The 14499-nt window shown below is 48.4% G+C and overlaps 1 protein-coding gene across 2 annotated transcripts in view; it reads right to left on the bottom strand.

Moving 5' to 3' along the window:
• The window catches only part of RARG (retinoic acid receptor gamma), a 129885-nt gene extending 116114 nt beyond the window's left edge, over positions 1-13771 (bottom strand). Inside the window, exon 1 of one of the 2 annotated variants that reach the window (XM_080994790.1) lies at positions 13450-13771. The gene's annotated coding sequence lies outside the window, so the exon portion shown is untranslated. Of the gene's footprint in view, positions 1-3339; positions 3488-13449 lie in introns of those variants that run through there. The other variant, XM_080994791.1, reaches the window with a different exon arrangement.
• Positions 13772-14499: the final 728 nt, after the last annotated feature.

Below are 14499 nucleotides of genomic sequence, written 5' to 3'. Positions count from 1 at the left end.
GCCCATGCCCTCACCCTGGCACCAATTTTGCTGAGGGTCCTTCTCGGCTTTTGCCCTCCGTGGCCAGCCGCCACTGCGCAAACTAGCCCCTGCCCAGTTAGGGAAAACATGTGGATCCCTGTGGGCTTCCTTCCTTGGAGTCCTCACCTATTTAGCTGCCTTTTCATGTCCACATTATCTTACACCAGGGGTCAGCAACCTTTTTCAGCCGTAGGCCGGTCCACTGTCCCTCAGACCATGTGGTGGGCCGGACTATATTTTGAAGGGGGCGGGGGGGGGGGATGAACGAATTTCTATGCCCTACAAATAACCCAGAGATGCATTTTAAATAAAAGCACACATTCTACTCGTGTAAAAACACCAGGCAGGCCCGACAAATAACCCAGAGATGCATTTTAAATAAAAGCACACATTCTACTCGTGTAAAAACACCAGGCAGGCCCTACAAATAACCCAGAGATGCATTTTAAATAAAAGCACACAATCTACTCGTGTAAAAACACTCTGATTCCTGGACCATCCGTGGGCCGGATTTAGAAGGCGATTGGGCCGCATCTGGCCCCCGAGCCTTAGATTGCCTATCCCTGTCTTATACCATGTGGATACTTGGGTGAAAAGGAAAGCCGTTCTGCAAGGACTCTTCCCACCTACAAACTGGAACCACATCATGACGAATGGCACTGGGGAAGGTCACCCTTTAGCTGTACAGTGGTACCTCAGGTTACATACACTTCAGGTTACATACGCTTCAGGTTACAGACTCCGCTAACCCAGAAATAGTACCTCGGGTTAAGAACTTTTCTTCAGGATGAGAACAGAAATCGTGCTCCGGCAGCGCGGCAGCAGCAGGAGGCCCCATTAGCTCAAGTGGTGCTTCAGGTTAAGAACAGTTTCAGGTTAAAAACGGAACAAATTAAGTACTTAACCCGAGGTACCGCTGTATAAGGATTGGATACACCAAGCGCTTGTTGGGAGAAAATACATATATATACAGTGGTACCTCGGGTTAAGTACTTAATTCGTTCTGGAGGTCTGGTACCTCAGGTTAAGTACTTAATTCATTCTGGAGGTCCGTTCTTAACCTGAAACTGTTCTTAACCTGAAGCACCACTTTAGCTAATGGGGCCTCCTGCTGCCACCGCGCCGCCGGAGCCCAATTTCTGTTCTTATCCTGAAGCAAAGTTCTTAACCTGAAGCGCTAAAGTCACCGGAAAGACAGAAGCTCAGCTTGTGCTTCCACACCAGCTCCTCTTTCACACCAGGCGCGAGCCCAGAACGCTGCGGTGTGCGCAGGTGTGGCAAGTTCCATCCCCGCGCTGGGGTCAAATAAGGGATTTCACAGGGCGGGTAGGGCCAGCAGGGATACGAACTGGCTCACCTGGTATGGGTGGGTGAGTGAGTGCTGTTCCTCCTCCCTCAGGCGTGTGTCCAAGAGCAGGCACGGAAACAGGAGGTGCCAGTCCGGTGGCTTCGGCAGCCAGGAGGGTGGTGCCCGACGCCTTGAAGGGAGGCGAGGCTGTTTTGCTGATTATTCCCCAAGTCAGGATTTGCATGGCACCGCTTCAGAGGGCTTGGCTGCATCCGCCGGCTTCCTGCCCTCACTTCCCTGAAATGCTATCCTGGCAGAGGGGACTCCACACTGGCCAGCCCACTTTCGAAGTCCCTCCATCTTGGAACCCCCCTGTCTCTCCCTCTCTCACACGTCCTTGGAACCACCCAACACACAAAAACTCCCTGCCACCGCCACCTCCTGTTTGGCTGGATTCGAACCAGAAATGTCAAAGCCCACACCCAAGCCAACCCGCTCACACACACACACACACACACACACCCCACCCGGCTGCTTTTAGGACAGATTGACAATGCAGCATTCATATCATCCTGTCAATAGGTGTTGTGCTTACGGGCCCTGGGGGTGTTGTGGAGAGGTGAGTCAAGGCCAGGACACCAAGGAGAGAAGAGTGAGAGTTGGCGTGGGAAACCAGGCAAGACTGTGCGAGGGTGTGGGCCGCAAGGGGGAGAGAGGTGGGGCCGCAGCTGGATTCTAGAACAACCATCGCCTACATGGAGGAGGGAAAGAACCAAACCGCTTTATTTAGGTGGCGGTGGGGAGACTGAGACATGCTGCGTGCTTGCCAGAGGTACAAATCAGGGCACATCCTCTCTCTCTCTCTCTCTCCCACACACACACAGCCCTCTCTCACACATACGTGCATATGTACATATCTCAGGGCAACAGCTAACTTCTCAAACTCTGTGCACTCTCTCACTTTGGCACAATGTTTAGTTTCCTCATGTACATGACTGTTCTGCGCCCCTGCCCCTGGCTATAACACTGTGGTGCTCAGTTCATGTAATCAGGCAGTACAGCGGGAGTGTTTCAATAACCAGAGGTGGTCGCGATGTTGTTGTTTAGTCATTAGTCGTGTCCGACTCTTTGTGACCCCATGGACCACAGCACGCCAGGCACTCCTGTCTTCCACTGCCTCCCGCAGTTTGGTCAAACTCATGCTGGTAGCTTTGAGAACACTGTCCAACCATCTCGTCCTCTGTCGTTCCCTTCTCCTTGTGCCCTTCATCTTTCCCAACATCAGGGTCTCTTCCAGGGAGTCTTCTTTTCTCATGAGGTGGCCAAAGTATTGGAGCCTCAGCTTCACGATCTGTCCTTCCAGTGAGCACTCAGGGCTGATTTCCTTCAGAATAGATAGGTTTGATCTTCTTGCAGTCCATGGGACTCTCAAGAGTCTCCTCCAGCACCATAATCCAAAAGCATCAATTCTTTGGCGATCAGCCTTCTTTATGATTCAGCTCTCACTTTCATACATCACTACCAAGGCACAAACAACATAAGCCGGGGCAACTGCTACAGCCATCTTATCATCATCCCTGGTGGTGAAGCCTGTGAAGAACTGTCTCCGCAACCATGTCTCTTGACCACTACTGGGTGCACATGAAGAAACTCCCTTACACAGGAACCAGCAGAACTGCCTGAAATAATACGCTTTCAAAGAACAGCTTCTACCAGAGATCGTGATGCTCTGCACAATAGCTTAAAACCACTTCCATCCCCGTTTGACCAATCTGCCTCCCAGCCAAGGAGACTCGACAGCGGCAGTTCTTGCAGAAAGCAAAGCGCTAGGAATCTCAAGCAAAGACTTCTTAGCACCCTCACACAACGACACTAACTGCAATTCTTTGGGGCCAGACTTTGATGATTGCATCACTTTCAAAGCTGTCTAAACTTGCAGCACAGACCCCGATCCCTGCCATGCCAGATATCCACAGGCCCAACAGCAACTGCGGTGATCCCAGCACAGATCACTGCTAGCACAGACTTACCGGCACGAGTAACTCAGGCGGGACGGCAACAACAAAAAGCCAGCGCAGGGAGGATGAAGACAGATATAACACATATGTACCGTATATAACTCACAACGCAGTGCTCAGGTGCAGAGTGAAGCCAGCTTCCTCATTGGCTTTGTAACCAAAATGACTAACGTGCTATTCAGAAAACTGAATGCCGGCTCAGCCAGTCATCTTTCCCCTCCACCCATCCTTCAAGCATACTGTTTATTTATTTATTTATTTTTAAAGTGTTGCGTGAAGATTCATATATTTCTGTTCAAACTTCTCTCCCCACAATGACATTTTAAAAAGATTTCTTTCTTTTTTTCAGTGCAAAGCTGCTCCAAGGGTTTTTGGTAACATCATATCAACACTGCGTGCTGTCAGCTGCTGTTTCAAACTTGGAGAACCATTCCATTTTCAGGGTTCAGCTCTGGAGAGAAATATAACCCAAAATCAGAAGTTGGTTTCTGCCAATTGAGATCTGGCTTCCCCACCTCCCACCGCTTCTTTTTCTGGTCTTCTTGGCTACATAGTCTGCAAGTTCCTTAGGACAATATCCCTGCAGGTACATGGCAGCAGAACAGGAACCTATGATAATAATGGACTGACACAGCCATAAAAGGATGACCTGCAGAAGTTAGGATTCAGAGCACTGATAGTTTTGATGCTTCGGGGTGCACCTAGAACAGGCATATGCAAGCTCAGCCCTCCAGATGTTTTAGAACTACAACTCCCATCATCCCTAGCTAACAGGACCAGTGGCCAGGGATGATGAGAGTTGTAGCCCCAGAATATCTGGAGTTTGCCTATGCCTGACCTAGAATGAAAAATTTCCCCACCTCAGAATTTTTCATGCTTCAAACTACAATAATGGAACATGGTATCAGGAAAAAGAAAGGGGTTGCGTTCCCATTTCTCTGTCCTCCACGTGGACTGCGCAGCCCTTAATTCATCCTATCAGCACAAGCTGTAGCTTGTGATCCAATAAATATACTCAAGTCCCATGTGGAAGTGCCCTTAGGCTATGTAAAAAAGGCAGCGCTCTCTCTAGGAAGAGATACCTTTCAATACAGGGGTTTAATGCTACAGTCACCTATTTGAACTGTGCCACCTGTGCTGATCTTCCTAGTCTGTTTGGATTAGCCGTATTCAGAATAGGTGTCGGCACAGCCCCCTCTGCTCCTTGAGGATATCAGGTGTGTAGATTCAGCATACCTGACAACACCTCGCACACTCCTGCACCGGGAAGCACTTTTAGGAACATTAGGTTCACGCAACAAGCAACACAACTTGATTTTTCATCTGGTAGATTTGTATATGCTGAGTTGTCCACAAGACACATGTCCCAGGTTAATGCAGCTAGCTAGGAGCACCAGTTCACTCTTTGGATATTTTTCAAGGTGCGCTGTGTGTCTCACTGCTTTACAGAAGCTTGACCCATTCATGAAACACACAGAAGATGTCAGCTCATTCACTGAAAAAGAAAGAACTGCCTGTATTATGGTCCTAAATCCGAGATGAAAAACTGCTCTGTTTCTCTGTCTGCTTCCCTGACAAATGTTGCATCTCATGCCTCCTGTTTTGCTTTCGAGCTTTCCATTTATCCCACCCTCCCCTTGACAAAGTAGCCCAAGTATCTGCAGCTTGTCCTAACTTGCAACATACCACATGACAGAGTTTTTCCTCTCTCTGCACCAAGCCGTTGCCCACCACCTACCTGAAGTATGTCCTTGGCTGTACCACACAAACTATGGCCATTTCTCCCCACGTCCCGCCAAAACGATTCATGTACACAGGGGCTGTACTGTGTCTGTGCATGGTAGCTGTGCCCTTACAGCTTCTTGAGGCCAGGGCTGCATCAGATGAATGCTACGTAAGCCATAAGTGAGCACGTTCTATCACTGTGCCATTGAGAGCGTGCTCACTTATGGCTTATGTGTGTGGTACGGAAGCTGTACTACCCAGGACAGGATGGGGTTGTGCAGGGTTGTTAAGGCAGCAGAGAGCATTGTTGGCTGCCCACTCTCCACCTTAGAGCAGATTTATGCCACAAGGTGCCATAGGAAGGCACTGGACATAGTAAAAGATCCATCGCATCCTGGTCACTGTCTCTTCGAGCTCTTGCCGTCGGGACGGAGATACAGGACGATGAAGACAAGAACGAGCCGTCTTAAGAACAGCTTCTTCTCCAGAGCGATCTCGGCCCTGAATGGGAAGCCCGGACTTTGAAAGTCATCTAATCTCCATTGCTGTATTATACTGTATTGATTAATTAGTGTTTTTATGGAGTAGTCAATTAATTTCGTTGTCCCCGAAGGGGGCAATGACAATAAAGATATTATTATTATTATTATTATTATTATTATTATTATTATTACATACACGCATGCATGCAAGCAACAGGGAACTCCAGCACTATGGACATGAGCACATCTTTATTTTCCAAAGTCTGTTGTCCACATGGTTTTTTTTTATCTTTTCGGATGGGTGTTCAAGGGCTGAGCCAACATTTCCTTTCTCTTTGTTCCTGACCTGCAGCTCATGAGCTCACAGCCTAGTTGTCCTTCAAGGTTAAGACTAGGCATTGTTGGTGTGGATCAGATTTAATAACAACCCCTGGGATAAGGACTGTGGGTAGTATAACACACCATTTAATAACTTCCTTGCTCACCAGAACGATTCTCAACATTCAGCAGGGCGTCTCTAAGATCTAACTTCTGCTATGCCCTAACACAAGTTGGATATGGTAGCAGGTTCCATATCTCAGGATTATATCCCAACCTAGCAAGGCAGGTACTTCCATTACTCAAACTTAAGCAGAGTATGTCACTTAGCGGTCAACTCAAACCCACCACAGCCTTGGGGAGCATAGCAAGAACATGTTAATCCTTTGGACAGCACGCTCCTGCTTCTTCCATTAAACCTTGGTTCCTCTGTCAATGGTGCAAGAGAGACAATGGATTTATGAAGCAACAGAGGGATGGTGAATCGTTTGTGCCAGGGCAATGATATTCTCCCCAGTTTCCTACTGACACCACCTGCCCCTGCTTTTGTTCATAAAAAGGGCAGGGTGGATCTACAAAAACCACTTTGCTGCATTGTTTTCTAGGAAGCAAATCATGCTTCTGGGAAGCTCCTATCCACATGAATCTCACTGCTTTCAGGCTCCCCAACACTAAAAAGGTGACGTCTTTCTAATACAACTTCTCAATCTGTGGGGCAGGGCGCGCCAACTCATTTGTAGATAGGGGAAACTGTGGAGGGCACCACGCAGCAACGATGCACATGCTCTCCCTTCCACCGGGAATTAGGCTTGGGAAAGGTTTTGGGTTTTTTGCTTTTTCTCAAGTTATTGGGGGGAGGGTTTTGATCTTTATGGGGAGCGCAAGTCAGAAGGCAAGAGATAACCTTCCCTCCACAGCTGCAAGCTCCAGGAAGACCACCCTCCTCTTGAAGCCAGTGGAAGGTCTCTTTAAAGCCTAATTTCAGCAAGGGGCAACAGGACCCTATTATGGGTGCTAGGGAAGGTCTCTGTGGGCACATGCACACCAACAGGTGCCACACTGGATATCTATGAGCAAGGGGACCTAAGAGACCAGACCAAATATCCTGACTCATCCTTCTAATGTGCCGCCTCTACTGAAAAAGGAGGGAACCTGAAGTTAGGCTGTGTCCACACTCCTGTTTGCTGGGCACTTAACTGCATTTCCAGGGCTGGGTTTTTAATCTGAATTCACACAGCGTTATCCAAAATGCATGCGTGTCCTGTACTTTGTTATAAGATACTAGTGTTTGGTGTGTTGTTTCTCAAACCAGCCTCACACCAATGGGAGTCCTTAAGCCTTTCCTAATTAGTCTCTAGCCAAGGTGTGAACACACTTAGAATGCTGCTATGAAAAGAGAACGGATTCTGCTTGTTACTCCATTCAGCACTTTGGGAAGGGAAGAGCTCAATCAACCTTATTTTGGCCAGCAACCTTTTTTTTAAACTAGCTGTTTTCCTCCCCTTTCGGGCCAGCATGAGAAGCTGTTAAGATATATTTTTTAAAGCCAAAAGAGCAGCAAGGGAAAGGGGGCCAAGGAATGGACAGGGATAGGCAGAGCTGCCTGAGCTAAGTAAACCCGAATTCAGCAAGCAGAATTATTCAAATTAAGTACATCTGCATGCATTGCTTACTTTGCATGGAGTCCAAATAGAAGCCCAGGAGAGGGAGCAGTAAATTATGGGAGGGAGTGGACTGTAGGGAACAACAATGCCCTACTTTTGGACCACCATCGCTCCCCTAGTTTGGACCTTCCTTGGATGATGCTCACACATTTTCACTCTCTATAACCTCAAGGGCAAGAAATTTGTGTGTACTGTATATAGATATCACTTCAAGGCTTTTTATTACAATCAAATGGTGTATAAATTTTTCTTTCTGAATCAATGCTAGTATCTATATCTGTATCCATGGGATGTCCAATTCTTTGCAAACACAGCAAGTTTTTTGACACACTGCACACACACATGCTAGTGTGATGGTACCCAATACGATTTTTTTAAAAAGTGAAGAGCCTTTGGAAGAAGGTATTTATTTCCCATGACAGCCATGATTTGCCATAGCCTGGGTCTACAAACACTTACAGTCCATTTAAATCAACACCCTCCAACACACATCATCATGGGAACTGCAGTTTACTACTCACAGTTCCTAACACCATTTACAAACTACGGTTCCCAGGATTCTTTGGGGAGGGGGACACACCATGTACTTTTAAATGCATGGCATGCAGGCAGCTTCCAGTTGGTAGCCACCCCATGGCTACCCTTCTATATAGCCTTTAATAGAGACATCTCAACATACAGTGGTACCTCAGGTTAAGAACTTAATTTGTTCCGAGGTCCGTTCTTAACCTGAAACTGTACTTAACCTGAAGCACCACTTTAGCTAATGGGGCCTCCTGCTGCCGCTGCACAATTTCTGTTCTCATCCTGAAGCAAAGTTCTTAACACAAGATACTATTTCTGGGTTAGCGGCGTCTGTAACTTGAAGCGTATGTAACCTGAAGCGTATGTAACCCGAGGTACCACTGTACCTCCAAGACAAAGCATCACACCCAGCTTTGTGAAGTAGGTCAGTGCTATCCCCATAGGGCAAGTGCAGAAACAAGAGGCCCACATGACTCACATGGGGAGGCAGGAGGCTGGACAAAATCCAGAAATCCTGATTCCTTACCTAGCCTCTGGAAATGCAATCCCTAGCCAGCATTCCGCTGACCCGTGGAGAGAAATAAGAAGTCCTGCTGCTCACAGACACTTCCAAGGAGGCGAGTTCACACCCTGGTAAGAAAGGCTCACTAACTCCTGCTATCGAGCCCTCTGACCAGGGTATGGGCACTTTATTAGTGCAGAGGGCCTCATCAGGATTTTACAAGCCAAGAGTCACAATTAAAGAAGCATTATTTCCATTCCACATTCTTTTCATCATCTCATTTTTTTTTCACATGACAAAGCTACAGCTGTTAGACACTTATTTCAAGAGGAGTTGATTTCAAAACGTGCTCCAGAAAACCCCGCAGTTCTTTGGAAGTGCACCAGACGTTTCTCAATAAGAAGGTCAGCGTTGGCAAACAAGGGTCCTTGAATGGGAGCTCACCCACCATTACCAATCTCCTCCTGGAATGTGCAGGGGGAGAACTGTGTTCTGAGGCTCATATGGGGCTACAGCAAAGCAAAAGAGACCTGGATGATGCCCTGTATGAATGGGGATCATACTCTAGGTCAGGATTGGAGAACCTGCGGCCCTCCAGATGTTGTTGGACCCCAACTCCCATCAGCCCCAGCCAGCATGGCCAACGGTCAGAGATGATGGGAGTTGTAGTCCAGTAACATCTGGAGAGCTGCAGGTTGCCCGGCCCTGCTCCAATACATGTTTTCAAACATGGTCTTCAGCCACAATGTGTTGACCAAAACATGAGAAAACAAAAATAGGGTGTGTTGTTTCCACATTGTGGACGGTTTTTTTGAGCTGCTTTGGAACTGCTGCTGTTGCAATGTGTGTGTTGCTTTGTGCTGTGTTTTCTGTTTTGTAATAAAAGGCAAAAAACAAACCAACCCCAAAATGGAGGGAGAGGAACTGGTCTCCAGTGCTTTCAAACCTGGGAGCCACTTTTGACCCAAACAAACATTTTGGGACACATTCCTTAATTTTATTTTATTTCTTTTTGGTGTGGTGGCACTGCTGCTCATGCCTCATCTCACATCAGCTCAAGAGCCAGCAGTGTGTCTCAGTTCCAATGCTCTAGAACAGAGATGAGGAACCTGTGGCTCATCGAACACTGGTGGACTTCTAAATCCTTCCACCCCTGACTATTGGCAAGGTTAGCCATCCTTGCTCTACAACATTTACCCGAATCCTCTGCATTCTGTATAAGTTTTACTGTACAGAATTCTGGCTGTTTATCAGACATTCTCAATAAATTCTGGTAACTTATTTCTACAACTACGACTGCCACAATGACTACTACTATTTAGCATGCCTGCAGCCTGCTGCATGTTGCACAGAACACACACACACACACAAAAAAGTGAAGGAACACTGTCTTCACTCAGAGTTGACACTAAAACTCTGGACACCTAAGAGCAGGTTGAACAAAATTGCAGCTTCTGCTCACAGCAAATGATTCAGATGACAAGGGAAAGGAGTCTCCGGGAACACAGGCAAAAAACAACAACAGCCACCGTAAGAAAGCAAATGGTAACTATCAACCCTTAGCAGAATGGTGGGGAACCTGGTGGCCTTCCACATGTCGTTGAACTACAATTCCCATACTCCGTAATCGTGACCAGTGGTGGCTAGGGTTGGAGGGCCACAGGTTGCAAACCCCTGAATCAGAGGGACAGAACTAGAGCAGGGGGAGGCGGGAAGAAGTAAGGCTTGGAAAAGGAGTGCCAGGAGTGGGGGAAGATAAGATCAGAACGGTCATGAGAACTAGAAACAACATTTAAATAAAATAAACTCTAATGAGAACCACACAGAAGTGTATTGGGGCAATATGCAGCCCCTGCTCACTGTTTTCACATCATGTGATCAATCCCTTTAAAAGAAAAGCAGTACCGACACATCTGCAGCCAAGCTGAAGTGACTAGAAAAGGGGCCAGATCAGGCAAAAGACTCAGACAGAAAACCTGGGTTCCAAGATGCACTCAGCCATGAAGCTCATCTGACTACCTTCAGTATCCCTCAGCCTAATCTAGGCTGCTGTGAGGATAACATGGCCAGGAATGCACCAAATATGCTGCCCTGAGCTAAGTGATGTCATAAAGGTAGGAGAAATTGCTGTTATGTGAGTTGTTCCCATGGTAGGCCACAGAGTAATAGGCACATCATGAACGGAACGAGATCTGCAGTCAGATCAGCCTTGCAAATGAAGTCCTCAGAAGTTACCAGCCCACCCAGCCAGAGGGTCCTTTACAGCACAAAGTAAAACAAGACAAGACAAACCCAACACCTGTAATGTTTCCCTGCATGGATCGCCTAGACGCAGTTTGCTACTCATCACAGGCAACCAGTCAAGAAGCTATTTACAAACCTGAATTTAATTGCACCTCTTTAACGGTTTATTTTTGGACAAATGTTCTGGCTAATGACTAAGGTCAAGGAAGTGTTCCATTCCACAGAACCAAAAGCAACCGCAGTCGGGATTCAATAAGAGTCCATCTTTGCTAAGATATCTCATTGCTGGGTCTTGGAAGTGAGCCCAAATCCAGTTCCTTAGAGACGGGAAGACACTACTAGCCCATCTCCAGTCCAAGGTGAATTCTTGCCCATTTTTGCTCCGAGCTAATAAGTAGGGAGAAGGTGGTCTCATTTTATGACCAAAGAGACACCTGATGGGAAGGGGAATCAGTTTTCCTTTCCACACTGTATTTTCCATCTGCACAACCTGGAGAATCTAGATCTTGCTCTTCTTGAACAATACGTCAATTTAGCTGCATACCTGTCAGCCTTTCCTCCATGTTTACAGTAGGGAGAATAGTCCCACCCGGCCTCAAACAGCAGAAGATGCCCAGGTGCACTGCTAGCTTGGGAGGAAGAAGAGGAGAGATACAATGGGAAATGAAGTTGAGTGATGGAGCAATCCCCAAATTTTCCTTTAGGGGGTGCTCACTTAAAAGAGCCAAACTACCTGGGTTCCATTTTCCCACTAAAAGCTTCACATACATAGGTTAATACGTAAATCTACAAGAACAGCCCAAGAGAGAGAGAGTGGGAGAGATTTCAAGGTCTGTGTGGGGTAACATACAGACAACCTGACGCCTATTTTTGGAATCCAATAAGGTCACCATGTACTTGACTGAGGGTCACACATCTGGGCCTTAGAATGAGCTCCATTGCTATGCTGGCGCCTAGAGAAGCTCACCAAGGTAACGAGAGTCCTTGCCTACTCAATAGATCAAGAACAGGGACAGAGACATGTTAGTCATGGTCATCGCCAGTCCAGCCCAAGCCAACAGGCAACACGAGATGGGCTCTTTGAACACACAACAAGTTGTTGTACACAGAACAAATATGAGGGAGAGACTGTGGTTTAGGGCAACAGCTACAGATGGATGGATGTGTGGATGTCAACAGAGGTCTCTGTATGGGAGGAAAATTGGGGAATCGAAAACGAAATGAATGGACAGGACGTTTTGTGATATGGCAGCTACAGGATGGATTTATGGATGTCGAAAGAAGGCTTCCTTGCTCTGTTCCTGGCATAAACCAGGAATCGGTCAAGGAACAACTGTGGGATCCATAGCTGTCAACCTTCCCCTTTTTTGCAGGAAATTCCCTTATTCCAGCGTCCTTTCCCACTGCTATCCCGGATGGTTAGATATCCCGTAGACTGTCCCCAGGACAGGTGAGGCTGCTGATCCCTTATTTCCAAATCTGAAAGTTGACAGCTATGGTGGGATCTGAACCATCTCTCCCCCCCCCCCCCGCAATAGTTAATTAATTGAATGGCAATGGGTGCCAAGATGGCGGCACTGCTTACCTGGGAAGGCCACACACCCAACACAGAACTGAGCACTGGTAAGTCATGTGGCTATTATTTTGGGGGAGGGGGTTGCAAGAAGGGGGGTATTATCCAAAGCACCCCGGAACTTCACAAAGAGTCTCCAGAAGGCAGCCTTCGATCAGCCCCGTCTTCCTCTGATGGCTCAGACGTCTGGAGACCCATCGCCCTTCCGCTCCACCCACTGCCCGGCTTTCCCCTCCAAAACAGAGCTGGAACCTTCTTCCCTCAGAAGAACCTCCTGCCCTTCTTGCTGGGAAGCAGCTCTCCCTCAGGAGCGCCGTGGGCAGCCGAAGGCAAGGCGGCTCGGCGCCCCCAGCTTCCGCCTGCGCCATATGCTTGCCAGCTTCAGACGACGCGGGTTCGAGCAGGAGCAGAGATGCTGAAGGCGCAGGGGAGAGAAGGAGGCAGGTTCAAAAGAGCAACGGCGCCCCTCCGTCGGCGCGCGCAAAAACCCAGCCCGGGGTTTGCCTACCCTGCGCCCTCTTGAATTGCCGCACAGCTGTGCCCGTGGCTGAGGGCGCCTTCCCACGATCAGAGGTCAGGAACACAAACCCAGCATTGGGAGAAGACATCCCTCGAAGCCCTAAGCGGGATCACAGGAGAGCGACCACTGAAGGCCACCAAGTGGACCCAGATCACGCGCGCAGAGATGCCCTTGCACGCACTCCGCCCCGCTCACACGTGCACCGGCCCCAATGCCACACTCCACTCCATTCGGGCGCTCGGCAGTCGCTTGCCTCGCACGTGGGGCCGCCGAGCAGTCGCCAAGAGACACCCGCTCTCCTCTCCCTCCCTCCATACACACGTGCGCGCGCTCCAACAGCCCGATCCCCCCACCCACAGCGCCACGCGAAAAGTTCTTTTCAAACAGCAGACTTCAAGGCCTCGGGAAGTCAAAAAGAAAAAGTCAGCAGATACGTGTCCACCCACCCCACTGCCCCCCCCCCGCGCCACAAAAAGCCGGCGCAGTGGCGAGGAAAGTAAATCCAGATGCAGAACTCGCCATCTGACCTCTCACGCCTTCTGTCCAGGCCCCGCGTGCTGCCCACTCACCTGGTCGTCTGAGTGGGCTCGACACGCAGAGAGAACACCTGGAGCCGGGGGAACTTTCCACGTCCCGTCTCTCTCTCCCTGCTGTTCCTGAGCGAGTGTGAGCCTCCCTCTCGCTGAGAATCACTCTCTCTCTCTCTTTTCTTTTTTTTTTTAACGTTCACTAAGAAATCATTATACTCGGCTATTCATAACCCCAGCAGATCATGTGACACAGCCCTGAAAATATACAGCACATTTTTTCAAAAACCACAGAATGACTTCAGGCGAAGACACGGAAAATATTTTCTCTCTCCTCCTCCTCTCGCTGCTGCTGCTGCTGCTGCTGCTGCTGCTGCCGCTCCCCCCTGCGCCCAGGCGTCTGTCAGCTTGTCAAAAGGACTTGACATCAGGACTGTGTCGGTGGCACAGAGCGGAGTGCTTTCCTCCATCAAGAGAGGGAGGAAAGGATGCATCCCGAGTCTGGACCTCACCTACAGAGGGACAGACAGACAGACACACTTGTTTTCCTTGTGATTTTTTTTTTAATATAAAAAAACCAGGAAGGAGAGACCAACCCACCAACTCTGGATTAGCACTTCTGCTGCCACAACCATAAACTAGTGCTCTGCGTTTAGGAGAGAGTTTGGGGCCATTTCAGAGTCTCCAAGGCATGAACCTTACCAGGTGCAGTTTTTAAACTGTGTGGCAGGGAAAGATGACGTCCCTCTGAAGTTTAGCAGAAGTTTCTCGGAGAAAATCAGAAACGAGTGCTTGCTGCCTGCTAGTGCTCTCTCTCTCTGTCTGTCTTGCAAACCTATATGTGCATCTACTGAGAGGGGTCAGCAAATGTTTTCATCAGGGGGCCGGTCCACTATCCCTCAGACCTTGTAGGCGGCCAGACTATATTTGGGGGGGAATAAACGAATTCCTATGCCCCACAAATAACCCAGAGATGCATTTTAAATAAAAGCACACATTCTACTCATGTAAAAACACCAGGCAGGCCCCACAAATAACCCAGAGGTGCATTTTAAATAAAAGGGCACATTCTACTCATGTAAAAACATGCTG

This window comes from Podarcis pityusensis (genome assembly GCF_964106645.2).
Source record: "Podarcis pityusensis genome assembly, chromosome: 2".
Classification (NCBI taxonomy): Eukaryota; Metazoa; Chordata; class Lepidosauria; order Squamata; family Lacertidae; genus Podarcis; species Podarcis pityusensis.
This window is presented reverse-complemented; position numbering and strand designations above follow the sequence as displayed.